The sequence below is a fragment of the Myzus persicae genome, unplaced genomic scaffold, assembly GCF_001856785.1.
Source record: "Myzus persicae strain clone G006 unplaced genomic scaffold, MPER_G0061.0, whole genome shotgun sequence".
Lineage (NCBI taxonomy): Eukaryota > Metazoa > Arthropoda > Insecta > Hemiptera > Aphididae > Myzus > Myzus persicae.
This window is the reverse complement of record NW_019101739.1, coordinates 60155-83151: the sequence shown is the minus strand read 5'-3', so window position 1 is coordinate 83151 and position 22997 is coordinate 60155. Positions and strand designations below refer to the sequence as shown.

The 22997-nt window shown below is 28.6% G+C and overlaps 1 protein-coding gene across 1 annotated transcript in view; it reads right to left on the bottom strand.

The window, feature by feature from the left end:
• Window positions 1-9985, bottom strand: part of LOC111030309 (hemicentin-2-like) — a 312599-nt gene extending 302614 nt beyond the window's left edge. The window contains exon 1 of the mRNA XM_022309733.1: window positions 9535-9985. The gene's annotated coding sequence lies outside the window, so the exon portion shown is untranslated. The remainder of the gene's footprint in view (window positions 1-9534) is intronic.
• Between the last annotated feature and the right edge of the window lie 13012 nt (window positions 9986-22997).

The following is a 22997-nucleotide window of genomic DNA, read 5'->3' as shown; positions in this document are numbered from 1 at the left end:
AGTATTAGAAGGCTCAGCTGAACCTTGCAGTTTAACACAATACTGTTATATGTGACTAATAAAATGTGTAGGTACGTAGATTTTTCTAGTTGTTTTTAATGATAGCTTGGAACGGAATAAAATTATTTTGTAGTAGCTGCATTTGAAAGTTAAATTATTGACAAGTTTAACCCTTAAGTTGTGACCCTAGGTAAGGAGTTTTACAAACAATTCACATATTTAATTTGAGTCAACGTTTGAATACTGTCAGTGCAGGTGGGATGATCGCAAAATGAATGTTATATAGGTTGACTGACTGGGCCGAACTTGAATTTTCCAAATTTGTAACACTCAAATATCTACCATAGCTACCTCTATAGGTCTTAGATTTTTCCAGATACTTGAGTTTGGTCTCTGTATCAATATGTAAGTACACCAAAACATTTTATTGTATACTAATATATTTAGGAAAGTATTTGTTTTATATTTACAACATAAATCAGACTTCTGACTAAATACAATTTTGACGAAATTTATCAAATTTCAAACTATGAATGCTTATAAAAAAAATTGGTCCATATTATGTATCTTTAATATTTTTAAATTGTTTTTATAAAAACTTATGGGGAACCCCATGTATTACATTCTCAAGTATTTTTACAGAAAGATTATTTGTTATTGCCAATAATTAAAAGTAGATTAGTTAATTCGAAATTTTCTTCTGTTTAAAATAGCTCAAAAAGTGTCAAAATATTTTGAAAATGAGAATTATCAAGGATTACTAGATTTTTAGTTACACCAATTACCAAATGATTTTGTTGAAAACTAGTGTTGCCTTAAATTCACGTTTTTGATTATTTTTTTTTGTTTTTTTCCAACACTTTTGAAAACTCCAGGGAATTTTCCATTTTGACCTTTTTCAACTACCGACTAGATTCACTTTTCCACCAGAAAAGATACTGATGTTGAAAATACAAGAATTATTTCGATATAAATACAAAAAAACCACACATCATTGTAAAATCAATACATTCGCCGCTCCGCTCAGAATCTTAAATATGTAGGTAAAAAAAAAAACAACTTATTTTATAAACCATTATAGATTGTCATGCTACAATAAATTAGATCTAAATTTTTATTTTTTAACTTTCGATGTAGTTTAATATCAAACAGAATTGTTCCAAAATAATTATCTCTCTTTTATTATTTTTTTAAATAAAAAATCCTACTTCGTAAATAATTAATTAAAATAAATAAATAATAATATCTTTACCATAAATTGTACTATTATTATTACACTACACATATTCCCATTGCCTCAAAATTGTTGATGATAAATTTTGACTCCAAAAAAAAAAATATATGTATTTATTATTCAAAATATATTAGGCTACTTTATAGTACTTATTATTCTTTTCTTATATGTACTCGTATTGTTATAGTACGTGTTTGCATGGTTATAAATAGATTTTTTGACAAACGTCTAAAACATTGTTTTATACATTTTGAATTACATGTTATAAATTATGAAGGAATACCAAAATTCAATATTCTATTCTGAAATTTAAATATTTTTCAATTGGTAAAAATTTTTAATTACATTTCGATTTATAAATAAGCAACTGGTATTTATATTTTACTGTTTCAAAGTTTTTTGATTGAATGTTTTTTTGATTATAAACTATTGATGACCATATTTAAAATTTAATTCACTTACATCCAGAACGATTCAAGTGCTCTAGACTATATGAGCCCATAATCAACAAACTGATATGGTTTAGGTTAAAATATATATATATATATATATTTAAACAAATAAGTTCTGCATACATTTAATAATGGTATAGATAACTGTATAAGAGAGCATTTTTTTAGCAACGATCAAAAATATTAAACATTATGTCTATTTAACATAATATATATAACCTTTAAATTATTCAACTCAACTTGCCTAATTTAAAAGTGATTAGTAATTGTGATTAATATAATATTCAAACGCTATTTAATTGATTAAGATGTATATTAGGTTAGGTTAAGTCATGTTAGATTTATAATATAGGTTAGGTAAGTCTTAACTTCTTAAGAATATAAGAAGTCAATGTACCTAAATAAAATGTAATTTTATTGGTAGTAATATAATTCCATTAACATTAACATTTATTTTATAAAATATTATACGACAATAGTTATGCAATTTATATATTTATTTCTAGGTAGTCTAGAATGCTAGATATCATATTAGGCATACTGTATATAATACCAGTGAATGCCCAGCCTTTTTTCCTCGGTTCACTACCAAATATAAATATATGAATAATCTCAATCTTAATCTAATAATATAATTATTATTGTGTTATACATAGTAGGTATACAATACACATTAATATATTGGACATGTTTTATTATCTTGAAATGATTACAAATTGAGTTATGTAATATACTCGTAATTATACTTTTTTTGAATTTTTGGTTTTTACTTTAAAAAATTGTAACCGGCCACATAGAATAGGTACATTTGCGGGACACCTGTGGCCCTCTGGCCGCAGGTTAGGCCACTTTGGTCTATACGTTAATAGGTAGTTATCAATTAATGACTATATGTTACTAACTACTGCAGCTAACCATTGTATGGTTTTACTCGCTTATAATCTTTTTTTCATAAATTAGTTAAGTGGCTTTGTATAACACATTAACATAATAACGGATGCTCTTACAATTAAATATCTATACAGAAAAATTTGCGAAAACGTATGTACATATTGTTAGTGTAGCTAGCACAGGAAGCATAGTTTGTTTAGATACATTTTTGTCATAGGTACTATAAAGAATTACAAATTTATGAAAGTATCTGCTGCAGAGTTTTACTCCAGTCAGTTACTTTGAAGTTTGAACTATTCTGCTAAATGCATCTTCTACTTCACTAAGTAATTTTTATTTACTTTAATGTCGTAGTTAGATTTGTATTAAGTGTTTTACGTAGTACAAAAGCAAAATTACATACAAATATCATTAGAATTATATTATATATGTACATTTATGACACGTAAATGTATTAACAAAAAAATATCATCGTCAAAAAAGTTATTAACATTTATCGAAAACATGAATTTCATTTAAATTATGTAAATCATATTTTCATCTTTGAATATAAAATTTAAAAAAATAATTATTGTTTTGTAATCAAAATAGTTTAATAAAACTCAAACTCAAGTAAAATATTAATATATTGTGACTATATTTAAAATGGGATAACGAGACGATAAGGAAAATAATTAGTAACTACTAGGCCTAGTGTGTGCGTGTACAATGTACAATACACCTCGTTATCAATTAAAAATAATATTTGATAAATAATTAAAGAAAAAAGTATTTTTTTTTATCGTTATCTAGTTAAAAATTCAAATTTCAATTTTTATCTTTTGCTAAATTTATTTTGTTTAGCATAGGTACTATTATTAATGAATGTAATATAAAATTAAAATATTTTAAAATATTTCCTTATTGATATAGTTAAAACAATACAATTGATTTTAAAAAAGAGTTCTCTACATTAATTTTAAAGTTAATATCACTTTTTTATTTCGTAAAATAGTATGTTAAAATGTGAATAATGAATTATAATGAAATTAATATTTAATGAAATATACATATTAAAATAAACCCAACGTCCTTTATTATTTTAATTAATTAAAACACAGCTAAATTACTATGGAGCTAAATTTAAGACTAACATGTATTGAAATTATATATTTTGTGCAAATGTAAATACGTCCAATATTTACATAATGTAGTGAAGTCTGGGGTCCACTCATTTCAAAATTAAACTGGTCAAAAATAGAAAGAGTAATATATCGCGCAACGCATCATTTTCTCATAACCGATATTAATCTAAAAAAATTCCATCACACAATTCCCAGTTATATCTGAGATCGTCCAAAAAAATAGAGAATGAATGTTCCCAAGAACCTACTACCCGAGGCGTATGGATATAGTATTATGCTTAATAGATCGTTCGGTGGGTGCCTATCGAAAACAAAAAGAAGACCCATTGAAAAACATATGTCCCAATCACCAGAAACAAATGAAAATCAGACAAATCGTGTCCGTAGGTGTAAAGTCATTCTTAGAGAAATAGCAATAGCGGTTAAATCACATCAACATAACCCCTCAAATCACCAACAGCTCTAAATACTAACTAGCCTGAGTGAAAGAACATTGAAGACTATTCTGCAGATACGAAGACGGTGTTCTTTAACATCGTTAATGAACAAGCCAGAGTTCAACGAAGAAAATATATTCAACACCAACGACGAGACCGGCGAAGCAGTTTCCGACAGAGCATCTCACTTCTGACGATAATCCTAACACTCGAAGATCTCGTGTTTTCAGTTGCCTACCCGGTCCATACCACGGGTGCCAAGTCCAATGACCGCGATAATTCAGCCGCTGAAACCACTGTGGTTGTGAACTAGTGGTGGCTTATTTAGTCATCGGGCTATCAACTAGACGACCAGTCCGATTGCGGACCCCAGAGCAAGTGTGATCGGAAGTCACGGAAAACCAGCAGAGTGTGGTGGCTTGCTGATTTAGTTGACCAGCAAGCGGTGATCAAGAACGTCAACCGACCGACATCTCGACTCAGGCGGCGAACGAGACCATAATTTTAGAAACCCACAACGACCGAGGACAGGCCCAGTGAGAACAACCAGATTCCGGTATAAAAAAAATACATAAGTAACATAAAGTAATCTATGGTAACGTAGAAGGCTACCGTATGTGGTTCACCCAACGTGAATGCTCAAGCTTACATATTTTCATTATCTATGATTCGCATCGATCACTGCTGCCACTTGTTTGAGCGAGCGTGAGCTACATAGTTTGAACCCATCACACACAAGACATAACCATTCCCCATAACGCAGGGGCAATCACCTATTATTTCCGCCTGTTTATGTCTTATCAGCCGGAACCGACTAGGTACCCAGTTAATTTTGTACATATTTTATGCAGATATTGAAATTCGTAAATAGATTATACTGAAACCCTGAATTCCATAACAAATTACTCTACGAGGTGGTATCACTCACCGAATGCGTTTACTTGGCATCGTTTAAATATAATATATACTTTATTGTATTAGAATATAAATATTATGTGTTACTACATTTGTAGATACATTATTTTTAATTAAAATCAGAAAAACCTAAAAAAGGTGTATATTCATTTGCCTATTAAACTTTTGTAAAAATATTTTTTTGTTCTCTACAAATTGAATCAAATTAAAAATATGTACGTTATGTAATATATTTGAATATTATATTATAGATGCATGTATCTGTTAATAAAGTAATAGTTAATATAATTATACTTTTGATTATTATGTTAATGCTTAAAATATTCTTGTTAATATAAATTACCATACAAATTGAAACATAAATTGGTGTATTGAATAAACAGTTAAATGAGAATTTACAATATTATTTAGGATATTTGAAACTATTTATTTAACATAATGTTTTAATACATAATATAGCATACATAAAATATGCGTAGGCTGTGTTGCAGATTCAATTCCTAAGTATTCAGTGAATGATTAGGGTTTGGGGCTTCTAAAATTTAAATTAATTTTGGTTCTCTTCACGGATATGGACTGTATTGTGTAGTAATAGTTAGCTCTAGTTAAAATGTTGCATTTTTGTAGGTTCCTCTTGTATGCAGATACTTCTATAATTATATTTCTATAATACTAATTACTAGTTATAGCATTCAATATTGTTAATATTATACTCACAGATACCTAGATACTCGTAAGCTGTATTAATCTACAAAATCACCATGTCTTGACAAACTTTAAAATATTATACATGAACTTTGTGTTACTTTTATTGATTGTTTAAATATATTTATTAAAATATTGCTGGTTATAAATGAAGATGAGTCATCACAACATTTTTGAGTTTTTGACAATCCAATCTGGCTATATACTATCATAATTTAACTAGCAAGGTTCCACTCGTTAGGTTACTCGTCTACCTTAATTAATCAAATAACAGTTAAGATAGTACTGTAGAATGTCAAAGTGATATAATTTAAAAATTAATGATCTACAAAAAAAATTGCTTGGTATCAACATTTTTAAAACATCAATTTCAAAAACGTAGTTAAACTTTATTTGTTCCAAATATAATTGAATTATAATAGTTTATATTTGAATTATATTTTCACTACGTAATAATCTAACTTTTAAAAAGTTTTTGAAGACAGGTAAAAATATTCTACCATTTTTTTTTTTAGTTTATAACTTCTAATATGAGTTATATATTGTTCAAATTTATACCTTCAGTATCATTTATAATATTCAAAAGTAAATTATAAGCGTTGCATTTAATTTATTAGGAATTAAGTGATTAATATCATTACCCAGTTTTTGAATCACAAATAATTTTTCCAATGTGATGATGTGTAACATAAAATCATAGTACCTAGAGTCGAGCAATAAAAACTAATAAAATTAAAAAACAAAAGTGGAATAAATATAAGAAAGATTATCATCCTCAGTGTAGTAATAAATTGATCTTATTCCTGATGTTGTTTTGGCATTGTAATTTTTTAAATATTTATTCTTAGGCAGAAGATAATTTTGTACTAATATGAATATCACAATTAAATATAGAGGTATTCAGTTGTTCGTCAAAAAATGTTTTGAATACATAACATTTAGATTTTTGGTACAATATTATGATCAGTAAAAATGCATTATTTTTATAGCGATTCAACATTTTTTCACAAACATCTAGTAAATTAAATATTCCGGTTATATAAAAAATATCAAATTGACTCAAGTTGATGTATTCAAATAATAACTGTAAAATTGTCTCTTTGTTTGTATTTATTTCGTTATATATGAACAATAGTATTACATTATATTTTATACTAGTCATACATTGATCTATTTTTTATTCAATGTTGAAACTTGAAATAAGTTATTTGAAACAAAGTTTTTACCAATACGTAATATCATTTAGGAAACTAATCATGGCATATAAAAACATAGGAACATTTTATTTTTGTTACCAATATAAAATATCATTCAAGTGTACTTGTACATATATAAATTATATGTTGTACTAGACTTTATATTTTCAAATACAAATTGAGTTGTGATACATTGACGAAGATATTATATTGGATTTTTAAGGACACATCGTCGTTTGAAATAATACTACTAGTACTATCCTAAAAAAATATCCATGTCAATACAATTATCAAGATAATAATACTGTTTAAAAGAGTTTAAATAACATTGACATTTTTTGTTTAACTTTAAGTACTCTTTAGAAAGAGTTTGTTTTTAACGTTATCTATACTATACGTAGCAATATAGCATTTAATGTCAAAATACATTAAAATGTTATTCAATTAATGTGTTACTGTTCAATTAAATGTAAATTGTCTAGTTAAAAATATTCAAATTGCATAATCCAGAGAAGAATAATTAATTTTAAAATCCACAAAAATAAACTTTGTACAATCGAAAAATAACTCGTCTCAGTGTAAGCTGACATCATTGCCATGAATTATAGTTTATTTAATATAATACGTTATGGATCAATGGAGACCATACTTTGTTTGTATGATCCTATTAACCAACATAACATGCATACGTCATATTATTCTAAACGTTGTATACGTATAGCCTATAAGAACTTCTGTAAGTATAGCAAATATTATTTTACAATAATGTTTGCAGTACAAAAAATATTGTTACCGCAGTATAGAATGATACGCGAGTTAATTGGTCAAGTTTGTCTACATAAAATGTGTAGCATAACAATGAATATATTACTAAGAATTTGAAAAAAAACCATAAAACATTTTAATTTTTTTATTTCATAATCATGATATTTAAACGGTTATTACAAACAATAATTGTTGGTAAAAACCAAAATGCTGTTGTACATTTTGATGAGTGTTGTAAGCCGGCAGTTAAACGATCGTTTTTAATGACCACTGAATTCAACGAGGGTCGGAAATTTCAGTTTTGTTTTGTTCGATTACCTTCCATCATGCCACTAGATTCGTTGGTGATATTTATGGACTATAACTCTAAAAGTGATCTCGAAGCGTACAATTTATATTTATAAGCTTTTGGAAATAAAATATTAGTTTAATATAATAATTATAATACTTAATAATAACATTCTTACATTATAATGATATGCATCTTGATAGCCACGTATCAATAATTAGATACTAAATTCTACATAAATTAAAATAATCCCTAAAAATAATATATTTAATAGATATTTAGTTTTTTTTAGAAAATTGACATTGGTTTACTTTGAACAACAAATAGACGTACCTATTGTTTACGGTACAATATACAGAAAACAAAATATAGGATATTATAAAGACTAATCCTTATTTTTCCTGCTCTGCGCTATGATAATTATTTAGCTGCCCTTTTTTTTGAAGAATCATATTTTTCATTTTTTTTGTAATGAATATTATTGTATAATATAAAAATATAATAACGCATACACATTCCTCAAGTGTTTACATTTTGTACTAGCGTAATATATTTTTGTTAACACAAAACTACCGTTACAAATGGAAAAAAAATATAAGATAATAAAGTTTTGTTCATAATAAAATATTATATATTTAATACAAAAACAGCGTTGTGTTATTGGTAGTATTCTTAGGAGATAAACCATTAAAATTCAAACATTTAAGAATCATAATTCGCAAATAATATTCAATATATTATTTATATTACTATATTATTTTAAGACAAATTGCCTTATTATAACTATGAAACAATATCAAACCATACAAAATTTAATTTATATTATAATAAAGAGGACCCGTCATCTTTCGAGTTAAGCTAAAATAAATTTCAAAGTAAAATTAAACAAAATGTTTTTAAATCAAACTTAAGATGGTATATATAAAACTACATTGATATACGTGTAATGTAGACTCGAGTTACGTAGCTAATTCAAATTATTTGCCTGTTAATATAATTAAAAGGTACTTTAATTGGCAAAAAGTCTTATATTATTTTTGCTCGGGGGTTAGTAAAACCCAATGAAGAATTCAGCTGGGTAGCCTTCCAAGAGAACAGTAGAGCAAGCAAAATGTAATGTTTAACTGAATTATTATAAGTATAAATTAATGTCTGCGAAGAATAAAAAGTACAAAGAGTTTAAGGATTAATCGTTGACTGGGCGCAGAAAACGGGGAATGGTTCCTCTGAAAAACGACGTCGAAGTAAACACGAATAAAGACGTACGGAATAATTATTATTTGTACGAAATTCAAATAATTCCTTCGAATGCGATTGTTTTGGTCGTTTAATTAAGAGAAGTAAAAGTACAAAAGTGCTCATTAAAACGACAGTATTAATCGATACAGCAATAGCACAGCGGTAACAGTGGTAACAGTTAACATTTCGGTAACGAACCGTTTAACGTTTTCCCGGGTAGGTACGTGACGGACTAAAAATAACAATATATATTCATTATAGTGTCACGACGACCAAATTGTACTCACGTGTTCAGATTGTCGGCGTGATTTTTGTCTTTTTTCCCTCCCTCTGAGATGACTGATGCAGCCGATACAGACAACTGGGCGGCTGGACCGGAAGGACCACACTTCGACGATCGCAAAATTTTTTTTCCAATATCTAAATGTCGATGTGGCGTGTATTGTAACGGCACTATCACTATACCGCACGACGAACCGAGGGAAATATTATGTCGGAGTGTAAAAACCGGAAGACACGAAAACCACGACGAGCAGCGGAAAAAAAATCTACGCGAGATCTACGATTTGACGGACCTCGGTCGATGACAAAATGTTTTTATGAAACTAAAAAATATCGAACAAAAAAAAAACCAGAGGATTTTTTTCGCGCAAACGTGACGAAAGTTTCGGGCGCTTTGCCGGCGACAGCGCGACGGGACGAACGCGGAAAATCGTGCGAACGAGGGCGAACGGCGACTGCTAAACGTTACGGAAACGCAGTCGCCCCCCGCGAAAAAGCGCTCCAACGCATGACGCTGCCGAAACTCTTCAAGCCGCCGCCGCCGCCGCCGCTACCGGCGCGTGTTCGGGCCGTCCGGCCACCGCATGACGGAGCCCGGAGCGAGTGCCGATGGGTCGCCCAGAATCATCCGGTGTTTCGGCGAAGGTTTTTAATTCTATCGAAATGAGCACCGTCTTTCGATTATAACAGTCGGCGACAGCGTTATTGTCACGTGCCCCGTTGAATATTGTCATTATTACTATTATTATATAGGCATGCGTGTTATGTACATGGGTATAGTATCATGAAGTTCAGAGATTATATTTTGCATTTAATTCACGTGGTCGTGTACGTGGTAGGAAAAACGAGAATCAGGTATGTGCGAGGATAACAATAATATAATATACAACCAGCTAAAGGACTACTGGTATCCGGCACTGGGTGTAAATATACTAAAAAATCCTAAAAGTTTATCGCAGTACGAACAGCGGTCGACGGTCGTTTTTAAACCCTTTATTGATGTATAATACAAGCTCGGGCCGGCTTAGGAAATTGGGGGTGACCCGAGAGGGCCGATACTGCTGCAGTTATCCGACCGAGAGCACATAATATATCATATAGATCTATATTACGCATACCATCGTACCAGTCACGACTGTGTTGTAACGCGGCTCGAAATATTATGCATAATAACACTGGTAAAGGTTAGCTTGCCGGTTGAAGTCTTCAAAAGCTGAATATCTAATATTCCGATAGTTTTACGTTGTACAAAAGCGTTTTTGTACTGTCTTTATTCAGTATTCCGTTGGGTTTTTTTTTATGTTTAATAATATATAACTATAAAAGTACAAGTCATTAACCATAAATAAGATAACGTTTTCTTTATTTCAAAAAGCACGGCAGTTCCATTTGTAATTTTGGGATAAGTGTAGCATCATCTAACGAGAACTTTTTTTTCTTTTAAAAAAACTTGATGTTAATCGGCTGGTTGTTTGAATGGTAAATATCAATAACTTTCTCTCACAACATGTAAATAATTTCTCTCCAAATAATAATAAAAAAAAACATTAGTTGTTAGTTGAATACATTTATTTCGTATTTATAATGACTTTATTATAATAAAATAAACATAATAACATCATGGTAAACATTGAAAAATATAATAATATTTACATGGATTTTAATTACCTATACGGCACTACCACTACTCATTGTCTACTAAATGTGTGTTCTATGTTCGAAAATAACGATTTATTCCTTAATTTTAATTCTATAATGTGTGATGGTATTAATTTATTAAAACTAAAAATGTTGGTGTACGATATAATCCAATTTATATGAACATTTAGTGAAATAATATAAAAATTCATTCAAATCAGTAGATTAAAGTACTGCGAAAAATGCATATTGCTATTATAGAAAAGACTGATAGCTAATGTAAAGAAATCTGAGATCTGAGTAGTGAATAACATAATGGATTAGTTTTAATTATTTATAATTTGAACATCTTACGTACAAGTACAATGTTTATCTGAAGGAACGAGCATGGTACACTAGAGAATTTATTGAATGATGTTGACAATGGACAGTTTGAAGTCAGACGATTCTCGGGCTCTTTGACGATGTAGAATAAGTCACACAATAAAACGGCATTGCCGTTTTATACAAACACTTGTTAAATTGACTTGAATCGTGTATCACATTAATGACGAGTATATAAATAATAAATATGGTATCATTGTTTTATTAATAGTTCTCTAGACGTCTACTACACTGTGTTCTGTTGAAGTTATTTTTATGCAACTTCCATCATAAAAATTAATCAATGTGATACAATATATTTAATTCAGTTCAACTAAGCATTATCATCTATCATGAAAAAATATAAAATATCGAGGTACAAGATTTGGTTAAGGTTAAGTTAGGTTTAGGTCGGGCTTCATTATATTTTAGATGAATGGTAAATCATTTAGTTTAGAAAATTATTTTTATTGGAGATTAGTTTATCCTAATGTATGCTACAAAGGGTGCACTTATATACCACACAATCTTTTCAAAAAAAAAACAACCGTCTGTGACCATTTTTAAAAACTATTTAAAATCGACTTCAATTCCATACAAAAGTAACGATTGAATATATTTTGAAACAATAAATAAAATGTTTCAATATTCGCACATTGTAAAATCGATTGTAGCTTCACGCTCTACTCTAGATCTATTATAAACAGAATTAACGTAATAGACTGTAACGCATTATAGGTACGGTATTTCAAAAGTAAATTTTATGCTATGTGTTCTTTGAGAATATTATGCGAATAGAAATTATAAATTAATTACATAATGTATAATTCAAATGAACTGAAATTATTAGGTACAATTTATGCACTGTGTTATGACTGTAAAGGCTACCTGTAAGCCAAGTCTGAATTTTCATTTTGCCCGTAGTACTAGGAGTTAAGTGAAGTTGGATTATGTCGAGTGAAACGATTTAGGTGGTCAGGTAAATAGTTGTGGAATAGTTTGTCGGTAGTTTCGCGAACTGTTGGCAACTACTAGGGTATGGGATAGAGTGTTTTATTAGTTGCGTAATAAAGACCATTAGTTAATCAACAAAACGTATTTACCTAGGACCGTACTCGGAGTCATTAAATGTTTTTATTGTGCGCATAGTACATGTTTCGTGGACGTGAGCCTCAAGTATAAGGTAGTTGGATAGCATTAAAATACAAAAAAAAAAATATTTTTAAAAAACCTTCCATGGTAAAAATAACAACACTTATAGTGTTTGGTGAATACTTTTAATAATATGTTGATTCCTTATATAATTTTCGTGCTAGCTGGTATGAAATCAAATTAATTAATCTTGTGGGTTGCGTGGAATTCGTTGTAATATGGCTAGGTTAGTGTTTAGGTTATAATTGGTTATGTGTAATAGCCAATCGGTGGGTTTTTTTAGATATAGTTTACAACACATAATTTGTAAGGCAAAATTAATTATAAATATAGTATTTTGAGTGTGTTTAGTGACTAGTTAATATCAAAAAAGTTAAAATATTAAGCTACAAGCAACATAAAATAATAATAGTATAAACCCAAAATATTGAGTTTAACAATTAATATAGGTACTTATTTTTAACACAAAAAATAATATTTTGCCATATTATATTACATCATGCAATTACCTAATGAAATAGCCTAAGTGCGTAACGCGTCTATTTGTTCTAATTAAATTGTTTCAGGGTAATTCTTAATTGTTATACCTTATCATTTAAAACAAATGAAAGTGTTTTTTTTTACAAATTAATTTAATTAATTAAACTTCGACCTATTACCTACATAACACCTTACATCATCTGAACTACAGATAATAATTATGTAGATATACAATTCCAAATTAATAATTGTAAACAAATATTATGTTATTTAAATTTCTATTGTACTATTTGTAATTTGTATTATATAGTTTTATTACCTACCCACATTTTTCAAATATATTCAGTTCCACGATAATAATATGCAGTATAAGAATATAAGATACTTAAGAAGATAATATATATAGTACTATCATATCAAGTAGTGTGTACCATATAAACATTTTTTTTTATTTATTGTTTTTGATTCCGTCAACTGTGGTCATTATTTAGCTATTGTAGGTTTTTAGCGGGGTTGGTAGATAAGGTAGGTTGGTTTGGCAACTCGTGTATGTGTGGTAAGGATTTTACTACTAAGAAGACGGTTGGTCACCCATCCATTTTCAGTTAACGGTGCGCACTCTCAATGACGTTGAGTGACTGATGCCAGCAACCGTGACGCGCCAAGTCACGCCATGTAAACTGTCACTATTATCAATACAATTTCTTATTTATAATTTAATCTATTATTTTCTACTCTTATCGTATATAAAAAAAATAAATATCATCCACGCTAATTAAAACATTTTATAAAAAAACAAAGAGCTTCCATTGGCCATGATTCTTAGGGTTAAAAAAAAATCATGAATGTAAGCACCTATTATAGTACCTACCCATACAATAAATTGCATGATCGTCATAAAAGCAAATATTTATCATGACTTTTGGAGTATTTAGATTCAGTAAGAATATGAAAGAAGTTATTAAGAGTTTTCAATCATTTTTTAATCAGAAATGTATTGAAAAAATAACTGAGGGTTCCTTTTGCACAAGTCATCAAATAATATAATAGCAATATCACTATTTCACTAATTCAAAAAAGTAAAAATTAACCCTGAAAAAAATATTATTGTCGTTACGATATAATAATTATTATTACGCAGCACAACATGTATACAAAGAATAGTTTTTCTTGAATTTGTTTATTTAAAAATCCCTAATTCACAATACTGAACTATTTCAAAACTACAGAACCATTTTTACATAATAATCATTCATTTTGTAATGTCACATTTGCGATTTTCTTTAAAAGTTCACAATAAAAGTATATTGACAAGTCACTGACGAATACCACATATGTGTTTACCATATATTTGCATTCATATTTTCATTTCAAAATGGCAAACTTTGTTTAGTCTAATGTTTCGCATTTATTTTCTCTTTACCATATCCCGGTCAATTCATTTTCTTGAAACTCGTGACAAACACAATAAATCATATTTTTTGAGCATTGGACATCCAGCACATGTTAAAAAGAAACTCTGTATAGTATTGAAGATTCACGATGATCAATTTTTGACGAGTTACCATTGAAAAAAATTCAAAACCATCTATAACACATCCACCATGACAATTCACGATTAAGGTACATCATACATTTGATGACAGTATGTTCAAAAATTAACTTATAATTTAATAAAAATGTTCAGTACTATAATATTATAACACATTTGTATCACAAATATAAATATTGTAAGTAACGTCATTTTTTTTTGAATAACTATAATCTGAACGAAACATAATTTTTACATATTATTATCAGACATCAAAAGGAAAAGGAAAGAAATGTCATAGGAAGTCTCTCATTTCAGACGCATTTCTGGTAATGAAAAATTCTGGGCCAGTTTCTATAATATAATCTCCTCGTGGTCTTTTCCGGAAGAGCTCAGAAATTGATCTATAAAACAAATGAATTATCATGGTAATGGAGTTCATTTTAGAACCAGTTACTCAAAAAATATTGCAATTTCAGGAATCATAATCAGTTCGAGATCTAAATGCATCATATATACATTTATAAAGTACCAATAGCTATTATAGGGTCTCTTAAACTATATGTGGCAAAATTAAAACTATTGTATAGAAAAAGTGTTAGTTAATCCCCACAATAAGATGAATTCATAATCCAATGTTCTCACCTAAATGTTTGATAATAGGTGAATTCACTATAATATCAAGACTAAAAAGACACTATTGCAACTGTGAATAACAACAGCATTACAAGCTCCGTGCAAAAGGTAATGAGTTTCCAAAATCCATTTAAACATCAGTGTAGCTGACCTCACCTAGCCATTTTCAACAATACAATATGAAAATAACCAATTTTTAGTCATCGATTTTCAATCAATACATAGCTAATAATTTATTTTTCATGAGTTACCTATTCTTCAATACATTTTAATTGGAATTACTTTACATATAATAATAGTTTTTTGTCAATATAGTTTTAGGAACCCCTGATTTTTTGAACTCGTTACCGTCGCCGATGCCCAATATGAACTTTACGAGTTATAAGGAGTCAACAAATTCATGGGTAGAGTCCTCTTAATGCTGAGAGTAACCAAAAGCTGTTTTTCAACACAATCTAATGACGTAGTATTGATATACAAACCACAAAAAGCCATATTTTACGTCATAGTAAATTAAGAATATTTTAAGGTATTAATTGACTATACCACAAACCTAAATTCACACCGCTTTTTCGTATACTTAGTCATTATTGACTTAAAGTTAATAAAAATCATGTATTATGATACAAATAATATACATAGTAATATACAGTATACATATAAAAACAATTGACAACATAATACATCTTCGTAAAAAAATAATTTAATCCATAGATTTATTATTAGTTATCTAGTAAAATGAGAACCATATTAAGAATATTATGAATACATAATACAATATACTTGGTAAATTAGTCTTACAAAAAATCCATTTCAGATTTGTTTTTCATGTGCAATGATTTATCATTGAATTAAAATTAAACACATTCATTATATTATTACAGTGAGTAGTTACCTACTCAATTTCGACGTACTATAAACCCGTTTTCATTTTTATTTTTCAGGTGTAAAGAACGTAATATTATGGCATAATAAATTCCATATTGTTTATCTCATCACAAACTTATATTTGGTGATAATATAAATCTTAATTTTATGCCACGTTAGCTATTATCGTCTTTTTTAAAACATTATTTTTTTCTTTCCATTATTACAATAAAATACTACATTAGTTTTACCCTGAATATTTTAATGTATTGTAAACAATTAAACCTTTTCATCTACTGTTAAATTATGAGACCATAAAAAAGGGCTAGGTTTGCGTATCCGTAACTTGGGCATAAACACTAAAAGTCTTATACTCAACAATTAAAGTATATAGGTACCTACTTACTTTTATAGTTTTATTCCTATAACGTCACAATTCCATTATTAAAAGGTTTTTAAATTTAAATTTAAATTAAATAAGGTGAGTTTATTAAGTTTTTACGAGATTGGAAAATCTTGATAAGACTTAAAATGTTTTTTTTAGTTAATTGAAAACACTTTTTTCTTTGGATCTCAAAATTAGTACCTACCGAAAATCAAACATCTAATACATCATAAACTGAAACAAAGTGTTTAAACTTTTAGTCAAATTAAATATCAACGAACCGTTAAAATGTTTAATGATGTGTAGAGGAATTTGTTGTTTGAACAATATTGCCGTTACATTTATTTTTTAGTAGTTTTTAACTGTGGGAAGAAGTAATTTTGTTTACATACATAACATTTACTTGTAATATTATATATATCAAACTATGTTAATCACTTTATGTTTATAACAATTCATATTTATCAAAGCCAAAAGTCAAAAATGTTACAATAAACATATTTTACATGATATACAAGTCACATATTATTAAATTCAAATTTGAGTTTTAATACAAAATCTCACATGAAGAAATATACAATATTAGATTTCAATTTTGAAGTTTTTCATAAATAGTATTCTAGCATTTACAGCTGTATAATAGACATCATCCAGAAAAAATAACAAATTTAAAATTCGAAGTTATATTGAATGTTAAGTCACAGATCCTATTAACAAGATCCCATTAACAATATCAAACATTTCATGTTCCTTTTTTTTTTTTATCAACAAACAATTTGAAACAAACATGAACTGAATTTCAAAGTCCACATTTGAACTTGATATTGATTTAGTAAATAACAATATAACATAAATCATAATTACCTTTACTCTACACTATTTTCATTACTAGTCAAACATTTTCGTTGATATTACTTATATTTTTTCTTATGTTATTAATATTATCTATTATTTAATATTTATTTATTATTATAATAATATAATAATATTATATGATTATATGATGTAGGTACAAGACTCATGAGATCTGCTGAAGTGTTAGTAATGACACCGGTCGGTGGTCACTAGGGAAGTGTTCCCTTAAAAAGTACCGAAGCGTAACATGTAAGTGTATACCATTTTTAGTATATTTCACGTGTGAACTCTATCGATCGAGATGAACAATCGCTTGTTGTGGATTAGATATAACATTTGATATATTTTTTAGAGTCTCTCAAATTACTCTCTGTACTTCCTGATATCTTTATATAACAATTTCTGAAATTTTTTTCAAAATCAATGAAGTAAGTTTTGATTATTTAAACTAAAATTATATGAACACCATATGTTAATTAAATGGAAAGTCAACTCTATTTCGAAATGTGAAATAGATATTGCAGTTAAGTTTTTGTAATAATATTTAAATATAAGTTGCTTTCATTCATTCAAAATTCAACTGATTTCAAAATGTTTTTTTCTCCATATCATAAGTGCTATTTCTGAGTTTTTAAAAAAAAATCAAAAACATTTTTTGAATTTTTTTTCAGACCATGGTAAAAAAGAGAATATTACCCTTAAACAAAAAAATGTATTAATTTCAATTTTCTAAAACGATATTTGTGAGCCACCTTACAGAAGCCTTTGTAGGTTTTAAAACGAAACACTCTCAGAGTCTCAAAGAGTATAAAATGTGTGTGCTAAATTGGATAAGCTGTTCCGGAGATGAGCAAGTAACTTACCAACAAATGCATAATTATTTGTGTTTAAAAATATATAATATATATTATGCGTAGAGTTATATGAAGTTCATGGTAAATAATTCTATATTATTGAAATTAATATACATTTAACACACTATTTTAAATTGCTCATGTATCGTGTGAAGCGTTTGAAATATTTCAAACAAACGTGCTTAACATATTTCAAATGTGAAATGAAAAGTATGAAAGATGAATGTATGCAGTTAAGAGCTGATCATTTAAATTACACCCTTAAATTATTGTTTTATTATTGCATTTATTACGATGAAAAAATATTAATAGAAGATGTCTAATAATTCCAGGTATATGTAATGATACATTATACATTTTCTTTTTTAATGTACGAGGTAATTTATTGAAATATATACAGTCGTTATTTTGAAAAGTTTTAATTTATTTTTGAAGTCGTTGAAAAAAACATTTTAAAATAAAAATCATATATTTACAATTTTTTATGGAGGTTATTTTTCAAGTTTTTACTTTTTTGAATCACAACATACAATTTTTATTTCGTGTTCATGACAAGCAAATCATTTTTTGGAGTATTTCGATGTATGAAAATTGAATTTTTAAAGAGTAGTTATTTAGTTATAACGTAAAAGTATTTAAAGCTTTGATAAGTGGTGTGATATTTATATTATAAGTTGGTCCAATACTTATACTTACAATATTGTAAAATTGTAAATAATTATAACTTATCAACTAGATACTAGTTTGAAATTCGATTTTTTTGTATCAAAGTACTCCGAAAAATATTCTGCTTTGGTGTATGAAATTAAAAACGGATGTTATTCAAATAAATGATGAACTAAAAAACATTAATAAAAAAAATGTGATAAAATTGTTTTGCAATGACATCTAAAATAATATTTTAAACAAGGATTTAACTTTTCAAAACAATAAGCTTAAACATTTAAATGGATCACCTTCTTTATACGGTATAAGTATAGTATAATGTTATATGTATGCTAGATTGTCGGTATAGTAGCTATAAAAAAATGTTTTTTAATTAGCCAATTAAACATTAGATGTATCATATATTTTTCAAATGATTAATCCCTTGTCTTTGAAGTTTTCCATTCAAGTCATTTAACACGCTTGACAAACGACATAATTTAAGACTTAATGAACAATTAACGGTTGTATTAATTATTTCAAAAACTTTAAGACTTACATAATGCTTCTTCTGAAATGAGACATGATTAATAAATATGTTTTACTTATGTAACTCATTACCCGTAAGTAATATACATCGATCATTACTATTTTAAATATTTTATTTTAATACGACAGTCGAGCAGTCGATAATGCATTATTTTATTTTTTTCCCAATAATTTTTATTGACAATACACTTCACCAATATTTCCAATTGCATTTGGACATCTAAACAATGTCGATTCGCGTAATATATTAGACAAGATACGACTTATGTATCAGTAACTCTAAATATATAAAGTAGGTAGATATTACAGATTGGCGAGCTATTTGCATTCTGTGGTCTAAGGTATGTTGGATTAGTCTTCTCGGCGTAGCCCCTTACTAGTTTTGACGTGTATTTAATACAGTATATTATTATAAATAACTGTAAAAATAAATTTAATTATGAAATACAAATAATCAAATTAAACAGGAAGTGTATGCTATTAATTAATTACCTAATTATTTATCGTTGAAGTGTACCAACAATTTAACACATTTCTAATTTACTAAAGGTGTGTATTCTGCTAAACATGTTACAAATACCCATAGTGCCAGATGGTCAACTGTCGTTTGAAGATTAAAGCTACGATTTGCTGCTTCCACATAGTTCCATTAATTTGATCTTCCTTATCGAGTACGCATTCATTAACGTTCCAAAGGATAGGGGAATAATTTGGTGATCGACAATGATTTCTCGTGACTGTGCCGATATCATTTTTTTCGACTAATTCTAAGAGAGAAAATAATTTCATCAGTAATTTCTTCATAAGTTGTTTCACAGTAACTCAGAAAATATCGGAAATAATGCACCTATAATTGTTAATTCGAGTTTGAATTTAAAATTTTGTGAAAGTATGATATTCAAAATAAAATAAAAGGTAACGGGTTTTCCGGAATTTATTTTACTCATAAGTCATAACTTATTTGTTTCAATGCAAAAACTATAATAATTATAGAATACTTATTATGAAGATATTTGAAACTTTTTGTCTTTGCGTGTTTATCATGTTTTATATTTATTTATTTATATATAGGAGTTGGAACAAATTTAAAATATATAAAATCTAAATAAACAAACTAAGATTTAGCAAATTAAAGAACGTATAAAATGTAACAAAAAAAAAAATAGACATATTATTGTACTAATTAAATTTTCATTATATTTGAACAAATTTAAACTATTTACACCATTCGAATAGGTACACAGATATTTATTTATAAGTTATGTGCAGTATTTCAAAATTAGTTCAACCTACCGAATTGAAAATAATATACTCTACTTTTGAAAATAAATACACGCTGATCTACTAGTATTCTCCACTCTGCAGAATATGTTTTTCGTTTGTAATGATGAAGAAAGTTTCATCAATAAATTCCAAATTAATTCATACATTTTCGCAGTGACTTACTCAATGACATGAGTTATACACAACACACCTGACTCAAAACCTACTATACAACAGAGCATGTAAGACAATTTTTTTTCATCTCAAGCTTTGTAAAGATTCGATTAAAGAATATTAATGAGTCCATCGCGTTCTTGTACTTGGATTTTAATTGTATTCGATCAGAGTAGTCTCGTGTCCTATGGAGTACGTAACAATACAATTTCATTTCCACGTGCGTAAATAGTTATATTTACTCTCCTCGAGTTAGCTAAGAAAAATTAATGATCATTTACCTGATATACTTACTGTAACGTTAAGGCAGCAGACAATGATGCGCCGAGCACTTTATTTTCTCTACCCTCAATCGTGGACATAAAGCGTTATTTACGGTATGTTCTAAGTGTGCGTGTATTTCTCTAAAAGTGTAGTGTAATAAATGATTTTCTTGCATTACGATGCCATCTGCGTTGCAACGACTGAACGTATTATACGTACTGAACAGCTTGCATGACTACAATAATTTCTTATTTTTTAGACGTTATCGTAACCATAATACCTATATACCTACTATATTTATGAATAACATTGACAATATAATACATAAATATATTTTTGTATTTATTAACAATAAACATTCTATTTGTTTGTAATTTTCCTATTGAAGTATAAAATATACCTAAGATTCATAAGAACTTAAATATTATAAAAAAAGAACAGAAAAACAAAGGCTTCCAAATACTTTAATAAGTGGCTGTAAATTTTAAAATAACCACACATTAACCGTTATGTATTTGAAAAAAAAATGTGATGTCGATGTATGGCCCTTGCGTTGTTGATGCAAATACAGGAGACCTGGGGATCAGAAATAATGTGGAGATTAGAGAGCTGTAACAATGACAAAATATTTTAAGTAGATAATGAGAAAGTGTAGGCCTTGCGTGGCAAAAATAAGGATCTCTTATACACAATATTACACATGGTTCTTCAATTTGGTACACCAGCTTGGATATAAAGACCTCTATGACGACCGAGAATAAGGCAGGGTGATCAAGTAACAAAAAACGAAGAGTGGGTCAAACCGGACACAGATTGACAAGTCTAAGCTATGGACAAGGAAAAATATCATGGTATACCTATATTTTTCAATATGGCCTTAAAGGCTTAAAGCCAACAACTATGCCAGTTTGAAAATAACATTATCATATTTCATTGAATAACATGTATTGTGAGTATCGGAAATATCACATTGACACAAACTAAGTAAAATAGCATATATTATGAAGAATTCAAACTAGCAATACAAATTGAAAAAATTATTTATATCGGTTATGTCAAACAATTCACACTCTTGGAAAAATTCAATAGTTTTATAAACTTTGTTATATTGTCATAATTTTTTTTTTAGTAAAAAAGTTAACAATCGTTAATTACTAGACCACTTAATGTAATGACTGAACTAAATCATCGACTAATCGTATATCATGACTACCATTTATACTCGGGCCACGTGTCGTCCGGAAAAAAATATAAGTAACTGTGGTGGAGACGGCTGTCGTAGTCGTTCTGCGTGCGTCCTATATCGGTGGGTAGCTCGGGCCACACACGGGTCGTAGTTTAAGTATATATATACATTATAGCACAGGGCTGTCGAGAATCGTTATGCGACCTCAACAGAAATCCATTTGACAAACACTTTATTTGCGTATTTTCTTCTCCCGTCCTTTTCGTCGTTCCGTTCTCTCGGCCGCCGTTTGTCACGAAACCCACCACCGGCACCGCCTGTCTAACCGTCTTCCCTTCGCTGCACCATATTATAATACTATATACATAGGACCGCAATACTGCGGTGAAGGTAGTGGTGGCGGTGGTAGCAACGTTGGTACATTCTTCTTTTTGTGGGTATATATCGCGGTGGCGGTGCTTTCTCGTGTTTCTTTCGCCCGGCGAAGGTGAATACATCTGACGGAATTCGTACGCCACCGGGTCCGAAGAATACATAAATCATGAGCGTTTAGCACGCGATGGCGGTTGTGTATACGCACTGACGAAAGGCGTCTCGGATGAATAGTATGCACTAGTATATATTGC